The sequence below is a fragment of the Arachis stenosperma genome, chromosome 10 (assembly GCF_014773155.1).
Source record: "Arachis stenosperma cultivar V10309 chromosome 10, arast.V10309.gnm1.PFL2, whole genome shotgun sequence".
Lineage (NCBI taxonomy): Eukaryota > Viridiplantae > Streptophyta > Magnoliopsida > Fabales > Fabaceae > Arachis > Arachis stenosperma.
The window spans coordinates 85,458,838-85,483,342 of NC_080386.1; the positions used below are offsets into that span (position 1 = coordinate 85,458,838).

At 40.3% G+C, this 24,505-nt stretch overlaps 1 non-coding gene across 1 annotated transcript; it reads right to left on the reverse strand.

Moving 5' to 3' along the window:
• Nucleotides 1–12,435: 12,435 nt before the first annotated feature.
• LOC130959461 (small nucleolar RNA R71) lies at nt 12,436–12,543 on the reverse strand. Its single transcript, XR_009078539.1, has one exon. It is a non-coding gene; the product is annotated as a small nucleolar RNA R71 (small nucleolar RNA).
• Nucleotides 12,544–24,505: the final 11,962 nt, after the last annotated feature.

Below are 24,505 nucleotides of genomic sequence, written 5' to 3' on the forward strand. Positions count from 1 at the left end.
AGTTCTCAACTATTCATGATTGATTGTTATGTCGGCTAATTAACTGGAATTCCACTAACTCTAGTCTTTTCTTAGGATTTGGCTAGGACTTGGGAAATCTAACCAATTGGTTCACTGGACTTTCCCTTGCTTACGCAAAGGTTAACTAAGTGGGATTAACTTCCATTCTTATAGGAGTAACTAGGATAGGACGTCCGAATTTTCATATCTTGCCAAGAGCTTATTTTATAGTTAATTATTTATCTTATTTGTCATTTAATTTACTTGTTCCTCACTTTCAAAATCCCAATTTACAAAACCCATAACCAATAATAAGAACATACCTCCCTGCAATTCCTTGAGAAGACGACCCGAGGTTTAAATACTTCGGTTATCAATTTATTTAGGGGTTTGTTACTTGTGACAACCAAAACATTTGTAAGAAAGGTTGATTGCTTGGTTTAGTAACTATACTTACAATGAGAGTTTACTATAACTTCTAAACCATCAATCTTTAGTTCTTCAGTGACCATACTTCATCTCTTCCCATGAGCAATTAAATCAAGAAATTGGGCAATTGTTCAAGCTTAGAGAGATTGGATTGCCAAGGAATTGGGATCCAATCACTTAAGATTGACAAGGAGATCAATGAATGCATTGATTGAGGAAGAGATGAGAATGAACTTGATCCGGAGAATTCAACATCTCCTAAGCCCAATGAATTCCCTATTTCTGATCTTACCCATTCTCTTTACTTTCTTCCATTTATTTCCATGTTCATCTCCCCCAATCTCCATTTAAGATTTTGCACTTTATTTTCTGCCATTTACTTTCTTGCCATTTACTTTCCTGCAATATCAACCACCTTCTATTTAGATCAACTAGCATACTCTTTCAACTAAAATTGCTTGACCAATCAATCCCTGTGGGATTCGACCTCACTCTATTATGAATTTTTACTTGACGAAAATTCGGTATACTTGCCGAAGGGAAATTTGTTGAGAGACAAGTTTTCGTGCGTCAAGCTTTGAGAATTCTATGCCTTGCACTCTCACTCTTCTTCTTTGCTTCAAGCCCTGGTTGTTCACCCTATATATAGAGGAAGAAGCCTCCACGGTTGAAACCAAAATCCAAGGTAAGCTTCTTCTTTTTCATGCAAAACCGGTTCGGTCAGAGAGAGAGGAGAAGTAACCGAATGCAATAACCGACACGCAATTACCTCTGGTTTTTCCTTGGTCATCAATCTTCATCAATCCGAGCGCTCCATCCTTGGCTTGCTCTCCAAGATGAATTTCTGGCCCTTGATGTTTCATGATGATGATAGCTTCATCTGCTCTAATCTCTGCCTCTTCCATCACGTAGCCACCCTAGCTACTTCCTGTGGTGGTTGAGCAGAATCAGAGACAAGCTGATGCTTGTTTTTGTGGAAAAACGAATTTCCAAACACCTAGATCTAACCGGCAAGTATACCGGGTCGCATCAAGTAGTAATAACTCACTTAGAGTGAGGTCGACCCCACAGGGATTGATGGATCAAGTAAAATTAATGGAAGATTAGTTTAGTCAAGCTAGCATTGAGTGAATTATGTGAAACGTGACCAACAGAATTTAAATTGTAGAAAGTAAATGACAAAAACGTAAAGAGCAAGGAAAGTAAATTGGTAAAATCTTAAATGACAAAAAATGTAAATTGCAGTGAATGTAAAGGGGGCTGGGTGCTAGAAAGTAAAGAAGGCAGTATATCAAAGCTTAGAGCAATTGTAGGAAATTTAAACTTGCAGGAAGAGTAAATCAGATCATGAACAAAAATGTAAAATGCAGAACAATTGTAGAAGAGTTAAATTGCAAGAAATGTAAAATGGAAGCAATGAGAACAGAAAGCAATGGGAACCAAAGATCAAAATCAAGCTCAATGTAAATTGAATTGTAAACTTGCAGCAAAAGGAAATGGTAGAAGAGAAGGTTCAGAAATTCAAACTTCATAAACCAAATTGATAATTGCAGAAAAAGTAAAAGTGTTTCAAAGAGAATTCTCTATTCTACCCTACTCCGAATGCTCTAACAGAGCCAGCCTTCTTTCTAAAATGAAAATGATACCTTATATAGGCTTTTTACAAAATCAAAATGAAAATGAAATTGAAAACAAATTAAATTTCAAAAAATGAAAAATCCTAATCTAACTGATCTTTGTGCCTATGAGTGATGTCAATTGGGCTTTGCTTGCTTTGGAGTGGAATTGGGTTGAAGATGGATCCGGATGGCCTTGGTTCAATTGGTTCGAGATGGCCCCAATTGACTGCTCTTGGTCTTAACAAGAAATAATTTGGACTTTGGAGAATTCACGTTTGAGTCAACGTTTGAGGCAAACGTTGACTCAAACGTCTTCTTTAAGAGAGCCAGCGTATCACCCATGTTTTCTTGTCGATGACGTTGGCCTTCATGTTTGAGTCAAACGTGACCTCAAACGTGAAATCTTCAAGACAAGTAGCAGACCAGCTGGTTTGATGTCATTGGTGTTTGACCTCACGTTTGAGGTCAAACGTGAGCTCAAACGTGGGCTTCTCCAAGGCATCCATCTAGCAACATTTGGTCCTTAAAGATGCCTTTCACTGATGCCTCAATTTCATGCCAAATATGAATTTCCATATATTTTTGGAAAGCTCTGAATGTCAGCTTTCTAACCCAACTGAAATCGTTTTAATTGGACATCTACAACTCAAGTTATGCTCCTTTGAAGGGGACAGGGTCGCTGGTGTCGCTGTCACTCACGTTTGACCCCACGTTTGAGGTCAAATGTGAACGCAAACGTTGGGAACATTGCCAGATTTGGAAGCTCAAACGTGTTGTCCACCCCCATATTATTATATATTGTTGGAAAGCCCTGAATGTCTACTTTCCAATGCCGTTAGAAGCGCATCATTTGGAGGTCCACACTCGAGTTATACTCCGTCGAAGGTGCAGAGGTCAACTGGCCTTACTACAGGTTGACACCATGTTCATCTATGCACTTTCGGGGTAGTTTTCTCCCTCAGATTTAGTGTCCACCAATGCAGTGCCATATATTCTTGGAAAGCTCTAGATGTCTACTTTCCAATGCCACTAGAATCACCTCATTTGGAGTTTTGTAGCTCAAGTTATTCTTGTTGGAATGTGAAGAGGTCAGAGTTGCAAATCCTCTTTGCTTAACTCATATGCCTCTTTGAGTTTGTTTCTAACTCTTTTGCCACCATGGGAGTATGATTCTTCTTTTTAGTGATTTTATTGCTTCTTCTTCTATTATTTCCTGCAAATTTTATGAAATTAAAAGATCAAGGAAATGTACCATTTAAGCACCAAAAGAATGCAATATTTAAGCACTAATTGTCAATTACTTGTATGAAAAAGCATAGAAAAGCATGACATGGTGACATAAAGAATGACAATCCAAGGTGAGAAGAATAGCAAGTTAATGTTCATGGCAAGCTAGTTTTCTATGCATGCTACAATCACAAAAGAAATGTAAATGATTGATGCTTCCATCTAGCTCAATTTATGAAATCTTCTCCTTATAACTTTTCCTTGAAACAAACTTTTGATTTTCTTATTAGGTTCTCTTTTTGGGTGCTTTGTCCTATAAGTTGATAACAAAGCTACGACTTCTAAATGCTTTGTTTTCAAGTATTACCACTTGATACATAAGCACCACAAGCATTTAATTAGAGGACTTCATTAAGCTCATTTGTTTCTTTTCTTAACTCTCTAATCATTGATGCTCAGAGCCTTGAGCTTTGAGGGAGTGCATTTGCACTTGAGCCTAACTTTGACTTCTAAGTGTCTTGTTTTCAAGCATTTGGCTTGATACATAAACACCACAAGCACTTAGCAAATAAATTGCCATTGGTACTCAGAGCCTTCAGCTTTCTCATTCTTTTCCTTTTTCTTTTCTTGCTTTAATTGTATTTGCTTCTTCAAGGTTCTCATGATTTCAAAAGATTTCACAAAATGTACTAGATGAAAACTTCAATTAAATAAAATCCAATGCAATTGAGCAACAATTAATCATACTAGCTTTCCAATACTTGTATGCACATGCTAAACTCTTCTTTAATTCCTTGTTTGTTTATGATCATGATGCTTTACTGCTTTTGAACTCACAGAATTCAAGTTGGTAATTATAATGCCACAACAACATGTTACAAATCAAGATTCAAGCTATGCTTTACTCATACACACATGTAAACAGAGAAGATAAAGACAATCATGAAATTTAAGTGCTGAAAACAAATGAGAAGAAAAGGAGCTCTATAACCTTGTAGTTCATCTTCATTATTGTTGTCCTTTTTCCTCTATTCTTCCTCTTTCCCTTGCCAAACTCATAATGCTTGCTCATCCTCAAGCAACAATTAGAACAATGGCTATGGGGCTAAGATGGATCATGAATGTCTTACACAATGAAATGTTAGCAGTACATGTGTTGCAAGCAAGCAAAATTTAAGATAAAAATCAAGGCACAAGAGACAGAGACATTGTGATTGCAAACATAAGAGGGTGTGCATGATACATGGCATAAAAGATAAGTGGCACACCAAACTTAGTGTGACCCTTTCACTTGGAATTGATGCAGGTATCTTGTAAGGATTGGAACCAAATTTTGTTGCATAGCAACACCAAACTTAGAATGCAATCCTATGTCAATTTATTTGAAAAACTAAACAAAAGGAACTGTTATATGTTGAATACAATCACCAAGCCAAAAATATGTCATGAATAAGGATCTATTGGTGCTTGTATTAACAAAAATAGTTAAGAAGCAAAATAAGTGAAAGCATTAAAAACAAAGAAATACTAAAGTAAACAGAATAACAAAGTGTCAAACCAAAAGAAAGATAAATTTGCAGAGGCATTGTGATTATGCAGACAAGTGGTGTTGCTGGATGAGTTGCATAGAAAAATAAGTGGCACACCAAACTTAGAATCTTAGTGTGACACTTTTATGTTAAATTGATGCAATCATCCAAAGGGATTGAAAACAAATTGTTGCAAGGCAACACCAAACTTAGAATGTAACCATATGCCACTTTATTGAATTTAAAGAAAGCAAAGAAAGAAAACAAAGCAGAGAAGAGAATTGTTACCTACTGTGGACATATTGTTCACTTTCTTCCTTTTCTTCCAGTTTATTAAGAGGAATGACCTCAAGGGGAAAGAAGTTTCAGCTATTGTCCCCTTTCTTGGTTTCCTCTCAGCAAGCCTCCTTTTGTACATGGCTTGATTGAGCTTGCTTACTAGTGGTCCAGGGGAAGGATTGTTTGCAGTTGACCTTCTCTTGAATGTTGTCCTTGGTATCTTGGTCACAATCCTCTTCTTGGTGCTTATGTTAATTGCCTTCTCTTCTTGGATGTCAAGACATGGTTGCTGTGTTATTACTGGAGTTTTGTCTTCATCGAGAGTCCCTTGCAATGATGGTTCTGTGAGCTCTTCCTCTATGCACTTCTCTACTTCACTTGAGTGTGACTTCTTTTGAGTGTCTTCCTTACTTTCTCGTTCTTCCAATTCCTCCTTCACATCTACCAATTGGTCTTTGTCTTCCTTGCTTAGCAATTCTAAGTTTCTCCTTCCTTTCTCCAAGTGCTCATCCACTTCCTTGAAGAGGATCTCTTGCTCTTTCCAGGATTATTGTTATTTCTCCATGAGTTGTTCTTGTCTTTTCAATAATTCTCTGGATTTTTGAAAGGGATCTTCAATTAGTTCAAGGGCCTCTTCATTTTGCTCTTCCACGTTCTCCTTTGCATCCACCAATTGGTATTCATTTTCCTTGCTTAGTAGTTCTAAGTGTTTCTCTGTGTTCTCCAATTGCTCATCTGTCTCGTGAGAAAGGATTTCTAGTTCTCTCCGGGATTGTTGTTGTTCATCCACAAGTCTGTTGAACCTGGACTGAAGCTCTGAGAATCTTTGGCTTGTGGAAGTTTGTGTTGAGACATATTTAGGTGATAAAGAATTGTCAAATGTGGAATTGGAAGGTGAGATCAGACATTTTCTCATGTGACTTGACTGCTCAGAATTTGCAGTTTCTTGGTAATACTCCCAGCCACCATTGGAATCATGACTTAAATCATTTTGTGGTGGTGAGAAATATCCCATCTGATTTTCTTGCTCATCTTGGAGTTCTGAAGCAAATCTCCATGGATTGGAGTGCTTAGAATTTGTATCTTCTTGGTGATATTCCCAACCATCATTAGAATAATGACTTGAATCATATTGTGATGGTGGGCCATATCCCATGAAATTTGTTTGATTAAAAGATGAGGTTAACTCCATTTAAATTTTGTGAAACAGAACACCATTGAAAATTGAAGTTCATGTCTCAGAGAAGAACTTCTTAGTGAAGCAAAAACACAAACACCTTGGTTTCAACTTAGAACAAAGAACAAAAAAACAAAAAAATGCTTGATCTTGACTTCTCACCCCCTTAATCATTGTTGATCTAATCAATCCTCGGCAACGGCGCCAAAAACTTGATGGTTGTTTTTGTGGAAAAACGAATTTCCAAACACATAGATCTAACCGGCAAGTATACTGGGTCGCATCAAGTAGTAATAACTCACTTAGAGTGAGGTCGACCCCACAGGCATTGATGGATCAAGTAACTTTAGTGGGTGATTAGTTTAGTCAAGCTAGCATTGAGTGAATTGTGTGAAACGTGACCAACAGAATGTAAATTGTAGAAAGTAAATGAGAAAAACGTAAAGAGCAAGGAAAGTAAATTGGCAAAATCTTAAATGACAAGAAATGTAAATTGCAGTGAATGTAAAGGGGGCTGGGTGCTAGAAAGTAAAGAAGGTAGTAGATCAAAGCTTAGAGCAATTGCAGGAAATTTAAACTTGCACGAAGAGTAAATCAGATCATGAACAAAAATGTAAAATGCAGAACAATTGTAGAAGAGTTAAATTGCAAGAAATGTAAAATGGAAGCAATTAGAACAGAAAGCAATGGAAACCAAAGATCAAAATCAAGCTCAATATAAATTGAATTGTAAACTTGCAGCAAAAGGAAATGGCAGAAGAGAAGATTCAGAAAATCAAACTTCATAAACCAAATTGATAATTGCAGAAAAAGTAAAAGTGTTTCAAAGAGAATTCTCTATTCTACCCTACTCCTAATGCTCTAACAGATCCAGCCTTCTTTCTAAAATGAAAATGATGCCTTATATAGGCTTTTTATAAAATGAAAATGAAAATAAAATTGAAAACAAATTAAATTTCAAAAATGAAAAATCCTAATCTAACTGATCTTTGTGCCTATGAGTGATGTCAATTGGGCTTTGCTTGCTTTGGAGTGGAATTGGGTTGAAGATGGATCCGGATGGCCTTGGTTTAATTGGTTCGAGATGGCCCCAATTGATCGCTCTTGGTCTTAAGAAGAAACAATTTAGACTTTGGAGAATTCACGTTTGAGTCAACATTTGAGGCAAACGTTGACTCAAACGTCTTCTTTAAGAGAGCCAGCGTATCACCCATGTTTGCTTGTTGATGACGTTGGCCTTCATGTTTGAGTCAAACGTGGCCTCAAACGTGAAATCTTCAAGACAAGTAGCAGACCAGCTGGTTTGCTGTCACTGGCGTTTGACCTCACGTTTGAGGTCAAACGTGAGCTCAAACGTGGGCTTCTCCAAGGCATCCATCTAGCAACATTTGGTCCTTAAAGATGCCTTTCACTGATGCCTCAATTTCGTTCCAAATATGGATTTCCATATATCGTTGGAAAGCTCTAAATGTCGGATTTCTAACCCAACTGGAATCATTTTTATTAGACATCTACAACTCAAGTTATGCTCCTTTGAAGGGGACAGGGTCGCTGGTGTCGCTGACACTCACGTTTGACCCCACGTTTGAGGTCAAACGTGAACGCAAACGTTGGGAACATTGCCAGATTCGGAAGCTCAAACGTGCTGTCCACCCCCATATTATTATATATTGTTGGAAAGCCCTGAATGTCTACTTTTCAATGCCATTAGAAGCGCATCATTTGGAACTCCACAACTCGAGTTATACTCCGTCGAAGGTGCAGAGGTCAGCTGGCCTTACTACAGGTTGACACCATGTTCATCTATGCACTTTCGGGGTAGTTTTCTTCCTCAGATTTAGTATCCACCAATGCAGTGCCATATATGCTTGGAAAGCTCTAGATGTCTACTTTTCAATGCCACTAGAATCACCTCATTTGAAATTTTGTAGCTCAAGTTATTCTTGTTGGAATGTGAGAGGTCAGAGTTGCAAATCCTCTTTGCTTAACTCATAAGCCTCTTTGAGTTTGTTTCCAACTCTTTTGCAACCATGGGAGTATGATTCTTCTTTTTAGTGCTTTTATTGCTTCTTTTTCTATTATTTCCTACAAATTTTATGAAATTAAAAGATGAAGAAAATGTACCATTTAAGCACCAAAAGAATGCAATATTTAAGCACTAATTGTCAATTACTTGTATGAAAAAGCATAGAAAAACATGACATGGTGACATGTCATCACAAGCCATCCTCCAAGGATCTTCTCCTTGCTGGCCAAATCTTCTTCAACCATTTTTGGTATGGAGAAGCTGAGATCTCTTCACCAAATCTTACCATTTGTGATGAAAATCTCAGCCACAACATACTTTTTGTTTTCTTTTTCTCTATGCCATCATCACAATGGCTTCTTGCTTGCAACTAGCTTCTCTGTGATTTTTACTAATAGCTTGCTGCATCCCTCCTTTCCCGTGAGACAAGACCGAAAGAGAGGAGAGAGAGAACAGAGAAAAACTTGCAATGTAATTAAAGAAGAAAATGAAAATGAGTTAGGTTTACATTACCCATGTGATGAGCGGATAATTTGTACGCTTTTTGGCATTGTTTTTAGTATGTTTCTAGTAGGATTTAGTCAGTTTTTAGTCTATTTTTGTTAGTTTTTAGTTAAAATTCACTTTTCTGGACTTTACTATGAGTTTGTGTGTTTTTCTGTGATTTCAGGTATTTTCTAGCTGAAATTGAGGGACCTGAGCAAAAATCTGATTCAGAGACTGAAAAGGACTGCAGATGCTGTTGGATTCTGACCTCCCTGCACACGAAGTGGATTTTCTGGAGCTACAGAAGCCCAATTGGCGCGCTCTCAACGGCGTTGGAAAGTAGACATCCTGGGCTTTCCAGCAATATATGATAGTCCATACTTTGCCCAAGATTTGATGGCCGAAACCGGCGTTCAAAGTCACCCTCAGATTTCCCAGCGTTAAACGCCGGAACTGGCACCAAAATGGGAGTTAAACGCCCAAACTGGCATAAAAGCTGGCGTTTAACTCCAAGAGAAGTCTCTACACGAAAATGCTTCAATGCTCAGCCCAAGCACACACCAAGTGGGCCCGGAAGTGGATTTTTATGTCATTTACTCATCTTTGTAATTCTTAAGCTACTAGTTTCCTATAAATAGGACCTTTTACTATTGTATTTTAATCTTTTGATAATGTTTTTATGATTGAACCCTCTTTGGGAGGCTGGCCTCACGGCTATGCCTAGACCTTGTTCTTATGTATTTTCAACGGTGGAGTTTCTACACACCATAGATTAAGGTGTGGAGCTCTGCTGTACCTCGAGTATTAATTCAATTACTATTGTTCTTCTATTCAATTCCGCTTGTTCTTGTTCCAAGATATCACTTGTTCTTCAACTTGATGAATGTGATGATCCGTGACACTCATCATCATTCTCACCTATGAACGTGTGACTGACAACCACCTCCGTTCTACCTTAGATTGGGTGAATATCTCTTGGATTCCTGATACACGATGCATGGTTGATCGCCTGACAACCGAGCGCTCGCCTGACAAACGAGCCAGCCATTCCGTGAGATCAGAGTCTTCGTGGTATAGGCTAGAACTGATGGCGGCATTCAAGAGAATCCGGAAGGTCTAAACCTTGTCTGTGGTATTCTGAGTAGGATTCAATGATTGAATGACTGTGACGTGCTTCAAACTCGCGATTGTGGGGCGTTAGTGACAGACGCAAAGGAATCACTGGATTCTATTCCGACATGATCGAGAACCGACAGCTGGATAGCCGTGCCGTGACAGGGTGCGTTGAACATTTCCACTGAGAGGATGGGAGGTAGCCACTGACAACGGTGAAACCCTTGCATAAGCTTGCCATGGAAAGGAGTAAGAAGGATTGGATGAAGACAGCAGGAAAGCAGAGAGACGGAAGGGACAAAGCATCTCCATTCGCTTATCTGAAATTCTCACCAATGGAATACATAAGTATCTCTATCTTTATCTTTATGTTTTATTCATATATCATCCATAACCATTTGAGTCTGCCTGACTAAGATTTACAAGGTGACCATAGCTTGCTTCATACCAACAATCTCCGTGGGATCGACCCTTACTCGCGTAAGGTTTATTACTTGGACGACCCAGTGCACTTGCTGGTTAGTTGTGCGGAATTGTGATAAAGAGTTGAGATTGCAATGAGCGTACCATGTTGATGGCGCCATTGATGATCACAATTTCGTGCACCAAGTTTTTGGCGCCGTTGCCGGGGATTGTTTCGTGTATGGACAACTGACGGTTCATCTTGTTGCTTAGATTAGGTAATTTTTTTTTTCAGAATTTCTTTAAAAATGAATTCTAGAGTTTCATGATGATCTGTTAAAATTTGGCTGGCTGAGAAGCCATGTCTAATCTTATTGGACCGAGGTTTCAACTTATCATCACAAGAGCTTGTTGATTTCTATCAAACTTGCTATTGGAGCAATGATCTGCTGAGGCTTGGCTGGCCATTGGCCATGTCTAGTGTTTTGGACCGAAGCTTTCTTTGAAAGCTTGGCTGGCTGTGAAGCCATGTCTAATTCCTGGACCGGAGTCTTAGACTAGCATTGCAATGATTCCTGGAATTCAAATTAAGAATTCTGAAACCTTTATTTTCTATTTTCATATAATTTTCGAAAAAACCAAAAAAAATTTTACAAAATCATAAAAACCAAAAATATTTTATGTTTCTTGTTTGAGTCTAGTGTCTTATTTTAAGTTTGGTGTCTTGCATGCATTGTTTATTTGATCTTGGTTCTATTTTCAAGTCAATAGTACAGGGAACTGAAGATTCAGAACATGCAGCAGAGGAATTACACAGAAAAAGCTGGGCGTTCAAAACGCCCAGTGAAGAAGGACAGACTGGCGTTTAAACGCCAGCCAGGGTGCCTGGTTGGGCGTTTAATGCCCAAAAAGGTAGTGCATTGGGCGTTAAACGCCAGAATGTGCACCATTCTGGGCGTTTAACGCCAGGATGGCACAAGAAGGAAGATTCTGTTTTTAATGCAAATTTTTTTCAAGTTTTCAAAGTTTTTCAAAATCAAATCTTTTTCAAATCAAATCTTTTCAATCAAATGTTTTCAAAATCAATTTCTCTCCTTTTTCAAAGATACTTGCTAACAATTAATGATTTGATTGAACAATTCAAGTATGTTGCCTTTTCTGTTGAGAAAGGTTTAATGTTTGAATCATATCTTTTCTTGTTAGGCAAGTCATTAATTTTTAAAATCAAATCTCTTTAAAATTGTTTTTCAAATCATATCTTTTACAAAATAGTTTTCAATCATATCTTTTTGATTTCTAATTTCAAAATCTTTTTCAAAAATCACTTGATTTCTTTCCCACTTTTAGTTTTCGAAAATTATCAATCAATTTTTCAAAATGTTTTTTTTAAAATATCTTACTTAATTTTCGAAAAACTCTTCTTCTCTTCTCACATCCCTCTATTTATGGAGTAAAACTCCTCCTCAATGCACAATTCGAACTCTATCTCACTAAGTTCAAATTCTTCTACCTCTTTCTTCTATTTTTCTGTTCCTCTGACACCTCAAGGAATCTCTATACTATGACATAGAGGATTCCATATTTTCTTGTTCTCTTCTCTTTCATATGAGCAGGAGCAAAGACAAAGGCATTCTTGTTGAAGCTGACCCTGAACCTGAAAGGACCTTGAAGCGAAAGCTAAGAGAAGCTAAGGCACAACTCTCTGTAGAGGACCTAACAGAAATCTTCAAAGAAGAAGAACCCATGGCAGCCAAAAACAACAACAATGCCAACAATGCAAGGAAGGTGGTTGGTGACTTTACTGCACCTACTCCCGACTTCTATGGGAGAAGCATCTCTATCCCTGCCATTAAAGCAAACAACTTTGAGCTTAAGCCTCAATTAGTTTCTCTAATGCAACAGAATTGCAAGTTCTATGGACTTCCATTGGAAGATCCTCATCAGTTCTTAGCTGAATTCTTGCAAATCTGTGACACTGTCAAGACTAATGGGGTTGACCCTGAGGTCTACAGACTTACGCTATTCCCTTTTGCTGTAAGAGACAGAGCCAGGACATGGTTGGACTCACAACCTAAAGAAAGCCTGAACTCTTGGGAAAAGCTAGTCAATGCCTTCTTGGCAAAGTTCTTTCCACCTCAAAAATTGAGTAAGCTTAGAGTGGAAGTCTAAACCTTCAGACAGAAGGAAGGTGAATCCCTCTATGAAGCTTGGGAAAGATACAAACAATTAATCAGAAAGTGCCCCTCTGACATGCTTTCTGAATGGAGCATCATAGGTATTTTCTATGATGGTCTCTCTGAACTATCCAAGATGTCTTTGGATAGCTCTGCTGGAGGATCTCTTCATTTGAAGAAGACGCCTGTAGAAGCTCAAGAGCTAATTAAAATGGTTGCAAATAACCAATTCATGTACACTTCTGAAAGGAATCCTGTGAACAATGGGACAAATCAGAAGAAAGGGGTTCATGAGATTGATACTCTGAATGTCATATTAGCTCAGAACAAGATATTGACTCAGCAAGTCAATTTGATTTCTCAAAGTCTGTCTGGAATGCAAAATGCACCTGGCAGTATTAAGGACGCTTCATCTGAAGAGGAAGCTTATGATCCTGAGAACCCTTCAATGGAAGAGGTGAATTACATGGGAGAACCCTATGGAAACACCTATAATTCTTCATAGAGAAATCACCCAAATTTCTCATGGAAGGATCAACAGAGACCTCAACAAGGTTTCAACAACAACAATGGTGGAAGAAACAGGTTTAGCAATGGCAAGCCTTTTCCATCATCTTCTCAGCAACAGACAGAGAATTCTAAGCAGAACCACTCTGACTTAGCAACCATGGTCTCTGACCTAATCAAAACCACTCAAAGTTTCATGACTGAAACAAGGTCCTCCATTAGGAATTTGGAGGCACAAGTGGGACAGCTGAGCAAGAAAATTACTGAACTCCCTCCTAGTACTCTTCCAAGCAATACAGAAGAAAATCCAAAAGGAGAATGCAAGGCCATCAACATGGCCGAATTTGGAGAGGAGGAAGAGGCAGTGAACGCCACTGAGGAAGACCTCAATGGACGTCCACTGGCCTCTAATGAGTTCCCTAATGAGGAGCCATGGGAATCTGAGGCTCAAAATGAGACCATAGAGATTCCACTGGACTTACTTCTGCCATTCATGAGCTTTGATGAGTATTCTTCCTCTGAAGAGGATGAGTATGTCACTGAAGAGCAAGTTGCTAAATACCTTGGAGCAATCATGAAGCTAAATGACAAGTTATTTGGAAATGAGACTTGGGAGAACAAACCTCCTTTGCTCACCAAAGAACTGGAAGACTTGTCTAGGCAGAGATTACCTCAAAAGAGACGAGATCCTGGAAAGTTTTCAATACCTTGCACCATAGGCACCATGACCTTCAAGAAGGCTCTGTGTGACTTAGGGTCAAGTGTGAACCTCATGCCTCTCTCTGTAGTGGAGAAGCTAGGGATCTTTGAGGTACAAGCTGCAAGCATCTCACTAGAGATGGCAGACAACTCAAGAAAACAAGCTTATGGACTTGTAGAGGATGTTTTGGTGAAGATTGAAGACCATTACATCCCTGCTGATTTCATAGTCCTCGAGACTGGGAAGTGCATGGATGAATCCATCATCCTTGGCAGACCCTTCCTAGCCACAGCAAAGGCTGTGATTGATGTTGACAGAGGAGAACTGATCATTCAAGTGAATGAAGAATCCTTTGTGTTTAAGGCTCAAGGATATCCCTCTGTCACCATGGAGAGGAAGCATGAAAAGCTTCTCTCAAAACAGAGTCAAACAGAGCCCCCACAGTCAAACTCTAAGTTTGGTGTTGGGAGGCCACAACAAAACTCTAAGTTTGGTATTGAACCCCCACATTCAAACTCTAAGTTTGGTGTTGGGAGGTTCCAACATTGCTCTGAGCATTTGTGAGGCTCCATGAGAGCCCACTGTCAAGCTACTGACATTAAAGAAGCGCTTGTTGGGAGGGAACCCAATGTTATATTTTATCTATTTTCCTTTGTTATTTTATGTTTTCTGTAGGTTGATGATCATGAGAAGTCACAAAATCAATTGAAAAAGCAAAAACAGAATGAAAAACAGGAAGAAAAACAGCACACCCTGGAGGAAGAACCTACTGGCATTTAAACGCCAGTAAGGCTAGCAGATGGGCGTTTAACGCCCAGTCTGGCACCATTCTGGGCGTTTAACGCCAGAAAGGGGCACCAGACTGGCGTTAAACGCCAAATATGGGCAAGCACTTGGCGTTAAACGCCAGAAATGGGCACCAGCCCGGCGTTTAACGCCAGAATTGGCTCAAAACGCATTTTTGCATGCCATTTGGTGCAGGGATGACTTTTCCTTGACACCTCAGGATCTGTGGACCCCACAGGATCCCCACTAACCCCACCACCCTCTCTCTTCTTCACCCATTCACCAATCACCTCAACCACTCTTCCCCAAAAACCCCTCACCTATCAAATCCCATCTTTCTCTTCACCACTCACATCCATCCATCATAAAACCCCACCTACCTCACCATTCAAATTCAAACCACTTTCCCTCCCAAACCCACCCATAATGGCCGAACCCTACCCCTCTTTTCACCCCTATATAAACCCATCCTCACTCCTTCATTTTTACACAACCTAAACACTACTTCTCCCCCTTTGGCCGACCACAAAGCCACCTCCATCTCCTCTATTTCTTCTTCTTCTACTCTCTTCTTTCTACTTTTGCTCGAGGATGAGCAAACCTTTTAAGTTTGGTGTGGTAAAAGCGTTGCTTTTTGTTTTTCCATAACTATTTATGGCATCCAAGGCCGGAGAAACCTCTAGAAAGAGGAAAGGGAAGGCAAAAGCTTCCACCTCCGAGTCATGGGAGATGGAGAGATTCATCTCAAGGGTGCATCAAGATCACTTCTATGAAGTTGTGGCCTTGAAGAAGGGATCCCCGAGGTCCCTTTCAAACTCAAAAAGAGTGAATATCCGGAGATCCGACATAAGATTTGAAGAAGAGGTTGGGAAGTTCTCACCAACCCCATTCAACAAGTCGGAATCTCAATGGTTCAAGAGTTCTATGCCAATGCATGGATCACCAAGAGCCATGATCAAAGTGTGAACCCGAACCCAAAGAATTGGCTTACAATGGTTCGGGGGAAATACTTAGATTTTAGTCCGGAAAATGTAAGGTTGGCATTCAACTTGCCCATGATGCAAGGAGATAAACATCCTTACACAAGAAGGGTCAACTTTGATCAAAGGTTGGACCAAGTCCTCACTGACATTTGTGAAGAGGGCGCCCAATGGAAGAGAGATTCAAGAGGGAAGCCGGTTCAATTAAGAAGGCATGACCTCAAGCCCGTGGCTAGAGGATGGTTGGAGTTTATCCAACGCTCAATCATTCCCACTAGCAACCAGTCTGAAGTTACTCTAGACCGGGCCATCATGATCCATAGCATCATGATTGGAGAAGAAGTAGAAGTTCATGAGGTTATAGCCCAAGAACTCTATAAGGTGGCGGACAAGTCATCTACCTTAGCAAGGATAGCCTTTCCTCATCTCATTTGTCACCTCTGTTATTCAGTAGGAGTGGACATAGAAGGAGACATCCTCATTGATGAGGACAAGCCCATCACTAAGAAAAGGATGGAGCAAACAAGAGACCCCACTCATCATGAAATCCCTGAGATGCCTCAAGGGATGTGCTTTCCTCCACAAGACTATTGGGAGCAAATTAACACCTCCCTAGGAGAATTGAGTTCCAACATGGGACAACTAAGGGTGGAGCACCAAGAACATTCCATCCTCCTCCATGAAATTAGAGAGGATCAAAGAATCATGAGAGAGGAGCAACAAAGACAAGAAAGAGACATTGAGGAGCTCAAGCACTCCATAAGATCTTCAAGAGGAAGAACAAGCCGCCATCACTGAGGTGGACCCGTTCTTTAATTTCCTTGTTCTTTATTTTCTTGTTTTTCGAATTTTCATGCTTATGTTTATCCATGTTTGTGTTTTATGATCATTAGTGTCTTAGTGTCCATGCCTTAAAGTTATGAATGTCATATGAATCCATCACCTTTCTTAAATAAACAATGTTCTTAATTGAAAAAGAGAAGAATTGCATGAATTTTGAATTTTATAACAGATTAATTATTTTGATGTGGTGGCAACACTTTTGTTTTCTGAATGTATGCTTAAACAGTGCATATGTCTTTTGAATTTGTGGTTCATGAATGTTGGCTCTTGAAAGAATGATGAAAAAGGAGACATGTTACTGAGGATCTGAAAAATCATAAAAATGATTCTTGAAGCAAGAAAAAGCAGTGAATACAAAAAAAAAAGAGAAAGAGAAAAAGAAAGAAATAAAGTTGTGATCCAAGGCAAAAAGAGTGTGCTTAAGAACCCTGGACACCTCTAATTGGGGACTCTAGCAAAGCTGAGTCACAATCTAAAAAGGTTCACCCAATTATGTGTCTGTGGCATGTATGTATCCGGTGGTAATACTGGAAGACAGAGTGCTTTGGGCCACGGCCAAGACTCATAAAGTAGCTGTGTTCAAGAATCATCATACTTAACTAGGAGAATCAATAACACTATCCGGATTCTGAGTTCCTAAAGAAGCCAATCATTCTGAATTTCAAAGGATAGAGTGAGATGCCAAAACTGTTCAGAGGCAAAAAGCTAAAAGCCCCGCTCATCTAATTAATACTGATCTTCATAGATGTTTTTGGAATTCATTGCATATTCTCTTCTTTTTATCTTATTTTTTTTTCAGTTGCTTGAGGACAAGCAACAATTTAAGTTTGGTGTTGTGATGAGCGGATAATTTGTACGCTTTTTGGCATTGTTTTTAGTATGTTTCTAGTAGGATTTAGTCAGTTTTTAGTATATTTTTATTAGTTTTTAGTTAAAATTCACTTTTCTAGACTTTACTATGAGTTTGTGTGTTTTTCTGTGATTTCAGGTATTTTCTGGCTGAAATTGAGGGACCTGAGCAAAAATCTGCTTCAGAGACTGAAAAGGACTGCAGATGCTGTTGGATTCTGACCTCCCTGCACTCGAAGTAGATTTTCTGGAGCTACACAAGCCCAATTGGCGTGCTCTCAACGGCGTTGGAAAGTAGACATCCTGGGCTTTCCAGCAATATATGATAGTCCATACTTTGCCCAAGATTTGATGGCCGAAACCGGCGTTCAAAGTCACCTTCAGATTTCCCAGCGTTAAACGCCGGAACTGGCACCAAAATGGGAGTTAAACGCCCAAACTGGCATAAAAGCTGGCGTTTAACTCCAAGAGAAGTCTCTACACGAAAATGCTTCAATGCTCAGCCCAAGCACACACCAAGTGGGCCCGGAAGTGGATTTTTATGTCATTTACTCATCTTTGTAATTCTTAAGCTACTAGTTTCCTATAAATAGGACCTTTTACTATTGTATTTTAATCTTTTGATCATGTTTTTATGATTGAACCCTCTTTGGGAGGCTGGCCTCACGGCTATGCCTAGACCTTGTTCTTATGTATTTTCAACGGTGGAGTTTCTACACACCATAGATTAAGGTGTGGAGCTCTGCTGTACCTCGAGTATTAATGCAATTACTATTGTTCTTCTATTCAATTCCGCTTGTTCTTGTTCCAAGATATCACTTGTTCTTCAACTTAATGAATGTGATGATCCATGACACTCATCATCATTCTCACCTATGAACGTGTGACTGACAACCACCTCCGTTCTACCTTAGATTGGGTGAATATCTCTTGGATTCCTGATACACGATGCATGGTTGATCGCCTGACAACCGAGCGCTCGCCTGACAAACGAGCTAGCCATTCCGTGAGATCAGAGTCTTTGTGGTATAGGCTAGAACTGATGGCGGCATTCAAGAGAATCCGGAAGGTCTAAACCTTGTCTGTGGTATTCTGAGTAGGATTCAATGATTGAATGACTGTGACGTGCTTCAAACTCGCGATTGTGGGGCGTTAGTGACAGACGCAAAAGAATCACTGGATTCTATTCCAACATGATCGAGAACCGACAGCTGGATAGCCGTGCCGTGACAGGGTGCGTTGAACATTTCCACTGAGAGGATGGGAGGTAGCCACTGACAACGGTGAAACCCTTGCATAAGCTTGCCATGGAAAGGAGTAAGAAGGATTGGATGAAGACAGCAGGAAAGCAGAGAGACGGAAGGGACAAAGCATCTCCATTCGCTTATCTGAAATTCTCACCAATGGAATACATAAGTATCTCTATCTTTATCTTTATGTTTTATTCATATATCATCCATAACCATTTGAGTCTGCCTGACTAAGATTTAGAAGGTGACCATAGCTTGCTTCATACCAACAATCTCCGTGGGATCGACCCTTACTCGCGTAAGGTTTATTACTTGGACGACCCAGTGCACTTGCTGGTTTGTTGTGCAGAGTTGTGATAAAGAGTTGAGATTGCAATGAGCGTACCATGTTGATGGCGCCATTGATGATCACAATTTCGTGCACCACCATGCCTAGCCTCTGCTTCCTTCTTCAGATTACTTGCTTCTACCATCTTCTTCTCTGACAGTGAGGTGACTGAATGCAAAGAGAGAGAAGAGAGAGTAGAAAGAAAAGCAAAGCTATGGAAGCAATGAATGTTGTCAATTAAAATCAATTAAAAAAAATTCCCATGCTTTTGCCTTGTAATGTGCCCAACTCAATAAATGCCATCAAATCAGATTTTTTCTTTCCATATACCAAGGCATTCATTAAATCCATTTAATTCAGAATTTGAATTCCTACCATGGAATGAGTTGGTGTCCGTGGGAAGCATTCATCTTTTGCTTTCTCTTTATTTTCAATTTTGGACCTAACCCTTGTTGGTCTTGTAAAGATTTTAATTGGGCTTGCTTCTTAAATTTTTGGCCCAATTATCATTTTAATAAATCATCCACTTATATTAATATTTTGCACAAAGGCTAATTGTTTCTGTCAATCAAATTGAGCTTCATGCATTCTTTTGTGCCCATTGATGAAATCTGAATATAACAAAATTATTAATTAATAAGTGTGGATTAAAAATTAAATTAATAATTTTGTAATTAATTGTTTTAATAATATTTGATCATCATCAAATTAATTTGGAGTTTTCCAAACTCGTCAATCTCCCCCTTGATGATAAACATTATTAAAGCTGAATTGAAAAGTATTTGGATTAGAAAACTCCCTTGATGATTTGGCCAAATCCTCCTGTTCCGAGGGTTACCTGAAACGTGTAGCTCGGTCGTCTGGCAAGACCCGAGGTAGGGGTTCCGTGACCCGAGCTTGGTGTGCTGAGCGGCTGGGGGTTGTACCTACAATGACACTCCGATGCTTAAGTTAGCATGGGTATTAAACAGGTTTTATGTAGAATCAGAGTATGAGTTATACCTGGGTGCTCCAGTGTATTTATAATGGTGAGATGTGGCCTCCTGTGGATAGGATAAGTTAGTTATCTTATCTTATCTTTAAGTGAGGTCATCTTATCTTCAAGGGAACCGCCTTTATCTTTCTGGGCTTTAGCCGCCTTTAGATTGGGCTATGTTCCTTCGTTTTGGGCCTGCTTTGGGCTCCTTTGGCGAGTTGGCCGAGCTCTTTGAGAAGAGGTCGGGCATTTGGCCGAGCTCTTTGAGAAGAGGTCGGGCATTTAGCCGAGCTCTAGAAGAGGTCGGATAGTCTGACCTGAAGAGGTCGGTCGGCTTGTCGCTAAACATCCCGGGTCGGACAGGTTGACCCAGGGTATGAACAGTGCCCCTGCTTGAGTTCGATCTTTCCATGAGATCATGCTTTTCAGAGCTTCGATCTCTTTGGAAGTCGTGCTCGAGCATCTGTCTGGCTTTGATTCTTCATTGCTTTGAAATCTTTTGCAGATTTTCTAGAGGTTTGGTACTTCACAGTCCGTCCTCTTTTGAGTAGTAGTGTGGGTTTTCTACCCTTGCCTTCTGGATCACGCCTTGCTTTTGTGTTGACAACCCTCTGCTTTGGTGAAGTTATCCTTGCGGCTTGATATCCGGACTCTTAGTGACTTGTCTGATGACTTTTTAGTGTTCTTTGTATAGAACCTTTTTAGTCTCGGATGACGTACGTAGCCCTGTTTGAGATTGTGCCTTCTTTGAGTGGAATTGTATCCCTTTTAGCTAAGCACTTTTGAGCCTTAAGGTTTTTTCTTAACCTTTTGGCTTGTTCTTTTTTGAGATTGTATTTGCGCCTCTTCTTAGCTGACGTCGACCTGTACGACTTTGCCCCTGCTTGAGTTCGATCTTTCCGTGAGATCGTGCTCTCATTGGGGGAAGTCGTACTCAAGCATCCTGACTTTGGTCGATCTTGAGTAGTTTTATCTTGTGCGAGTTTGGCATTTACCTTTTTTAGTTTGTTTGAGAGGTCTTTTCAGCCTTCTTCCGACTTTGTTTGTCTTCACTGTTCGGGCTTTTTAGTCATAATCCAACAACTTTTTTAGGTATAGTTCCTGATGGGAAACCTTTATAGTCTGTTTGGATGACTTTTTAGCGCCGTTTTGATTTGTGCTTTTGCCTTTTAAGTAGTGTCTTTTTTCAAGACTTCGTACCTTTTAGCAAAGCATTCCTGGCATTCCTCTGGCCATTGCGAGATGTCTTTGTCCCCTTTGTGGATCTTTGTAGAGTGTCGGTATTTTGTTGTCCGACCTCTTTTGATCACTGCCGGTTTTGTCCACTTCCTGCTTGGTTGAGGTGGTCCTTGGGGCTAACTTGTCCGACGATTTTTTAGTGTTCTTTGGTAGAACCTTTTTAGTTGGTCTGAACAATTTTGATAGCCTTGTCACGGAGCCGTGGCTTTTTGGGCAAAGCTATGTCCCTTTTAGCGCACGCTTTTCGTTGGTCCAATTTCTCGTGTCGACGAGCTGTAGCTTTCGTTGGTCCGACTTCTTGTCGGTCCAAGCTGTGGTTTTCATTGGTCCGACTTCTTCCTGTCGGTCCAAGCTGTAGCTTTTGTTTGGTCCGACTTTTTCTTGTTGTCGCTTCTAAGTTATTTCTAGTAATCCTCTTTATTGGACCTCTGTCAGGTCTCTTTCAGGGATTACTTTTTATAACTTTTTGTTTATGGGACGACTTCTTTACGTCAGTCCCTTCTCCAAGTTATTTTTGTAATCCTCTTTCTTGGACCTTTGTCAGATCTCTTTCAGGGATTACTTTTATAACTTGTCCGTTGTAGGAGACCGACTTCTTTATGTCGATCTCTTCTAAGTTATTTCGTAACCCTCTTTCTTGGACCTTTGCCAGGTCTCTTTCAGGGATTACTTTTTATAACTTTTTGTTTATGGGACGACTTCTTTACGTCAGTCCCTTCTCCAAGTTATTTTTGTAATCCTCTTTCTTGGACCTTTGTCAGATCTCTTTCAGGGATTACTTTTATAACTTGTCTGTTGTAGGAGACCGACTTCTTTATGTCGATCTCTTCTAAGTTATTTCGTAACCCTCTTTCTTGGACCTTTGCCAGGTCTCTTTCAGGGATTACTTTTTATAACTTTTGTTTATGGGACGACTTCTTTACGTCAGTCCCTTCTCCAAGTTATTTTTGTAATCCTCTTTCTTGGACCTTTGTCAGATCTCTTTCAGGGATTACTTTTATAACTTGTCTGTTGTAGGAGACCGACTTCTTTATGTCGATCTCTTCTAAGTTATTTCGTAACCCTCTTTCTTGGACCTTTGCCAGGTCTCTTTCAGGGATTACTTTTTATAACTTTTTGTTTATGGGACGACTTCTTTACGTCAGTCCCTTCTCCAAGTTATTTTTGTAATCCTCTTTCTTGGACCTTTGTCAGATCTCTTTCAGGGATTACTTTTATAACTTGTCTGTTGTAGGAGACCGACTTCTTTATGTCGATCTCTTCTAAGTTATTTCGTAACCCTCTTTCTTGGACCTTTGCCAGGTCTCTTTCAGGGATTACTTTTTATAACTTTTTTTTTATGGGACGACTTCTTTACGTCAGTCCCTTCTCCAAGTTATTTTTGTAATCCTCTTTCTTGGACCTTTGTCAGATCTCTTTCAGGGATTACTTTTATAACTTCTTACATTATTCTGTGTTCATCTTTGCCGATTTTGTCGTGATCGGGCGATGATTTTGGTGTTTCACCTTGCCGACCTGCCGTAGTCGAGCGTCTTGGTAGGAAACTTTTTAGGGAATCTGCAATCTTTTAAACAATAATATAAAGATAAGAGTGTGTACATGTTAGTACTTACCTTTCTAGGTCGGGCAATCTTTTTGGATCTCGGCCTGGCGCCCTTTTTAGATTGCAGGCATGCCATGACCTTGGTAGCTCTTGCCCTTCAAGTTCGGGCAGTCTGTAGCAACCTTTCCTCAGTTCTTCTAAACAACTTGGTCCTTTCCAGTTGGGTGCTAGCTTTCCTTCTCCAGGTCGAGTTGTTCCGATATCATTTCGGATTAGGATAAGGTTGTTGTTGGCAAAGCTTCGCTGTACTACCTTCTGATTGTATCTTTGAGGCCATTCGACGTTTTAACGCCTCTTCCTTGATCGGAGCTCTCTCTCGGACTCTTGGAAGTAGGTTGAGTTCTTTCCTTTGGATTTGGGAGTTGACCTCTTCATTGTAGAAGATCATTCTTAGGGGATCCTTCTTCGATCTCTACTGGGATCATTGCCTCCATTTCGTAAATCAATCGGAAGGGTGATTCCCCCGTGGTGAAGTGTGGAGTTGTCCGATATGCCCATAGGACTTGTGGGAGCTCTTCGGATGTGAATTGGTGCTTTATTTTCAAGTTAGCCATTCTTTTCTTGAAACCTGTGTCCGTGAATTGAGTGTCATTGTTTGTGGTGATGGAGTAAGAAACCCCAAACCCTGTAATAATGTTCTTGTACAAGAATTTCTGACTTCTTTGGGCAGTGGCATTAGCTAGGGGCTCTGCCTCAATCCATTTTGTGAAGTAATCCACCCCTACAATGAGGAACTTGACTTGTCCCGATCCTTGGAAAAATAGTCCGAGGAGGTCGAGTCCCCTCTTTGTGAACGGCCAAGGTGATGTTACACTGATGAGCTCCTCTGGTGGGGCAATGTGGAAGTTGGCATGCTTTTTGATGTAAAGCTTTGACTTTTGTATTTGGGTTTTTGCTCTGTTGTTGCCTCCAAAGGGTGCCCTTGGACTTTTGTGTGAGTCCTGGGGTTTCCCTTTTACTGCCGCGTCTGTCACTTTATGTTTTACTGTTATTGTCCGAGTTGTTTCCTTATTTGCCCGAGTTGTTTGGTAGTAATTCCATAGTCGACCTATGTCTTTGAGATGTCTACTAAGATCCCGGACAGCGTGTCTGATTAGCTGGATTTCATAGTTTAAATGCGTGTTACTGTGGCTGACCCTGAGTACATCCCTTATACCGCCTTCGAGACCGATTTGTTGTGGTCTTGTAATGTAGCTCGGATGAGGCTTCTGTTATTGCCCCTTGGTTGGCTAGTTGGTTGGAACTCTGATAGTGTGAGCTTGAAAGTATGGGTGGAGTCGTCGAGAGGTGAGTATGAGGGTGTAGGCGAACTTTTTCTATCTGTTGATAGGTTAGTTCGGTCCCTTGTAAAGCTTTGCTGATGAAGTAGACGGGTTGTTTCCCACTTTCGTCTTCTCTGACTAGTGCTGAGGCTATTGCCTGACTTCCCACTGCGAGGTATAATGAGTTCTTCACTTTCCCGTGGTCTGGAAAGGATGGGTGGTTGCCCCAAGAATTTTGAAATCTCGGAAGGCTTGTTCGTACTCCGTTGTCCTTTTCAACTCGTCCGACCTCCTTGGTGTGAGGTGGACGTTCAACTCGTCCGACCTCTTTGGTGTGAGGTAGATGTTTAACTCGTTCGACCTCTTTGGTATGAGGTGGACCTTCAACTCGTCCGACCTCTTGGTGGTGAGGTGGACCTTCAACTTGTCCGACCTCTTTGGTGTGAGGTGGACCTTCAATTCGCCCGACATCTTCGGTGTGAGGTGGACCTTCAACTTGTCCGACCTCTTTGGTGTGAGGTGGAGCTTAAACTCGCCCGACATCTTCAGTGTGAGGTGGACCTTCAACTTGTCCGACCTCTTTGTTGTGAGGTGGACCTTAACTTGTCCGACCTCTTTGGTGTGAGGTGGAGCTTAAACTCGCCCGACATCTTCAGTGTGAGGTGGACCTTCAACTTGTCCGACCTCTTTGTTGTGAGGTGGACCTTAACTTGTCCGACCT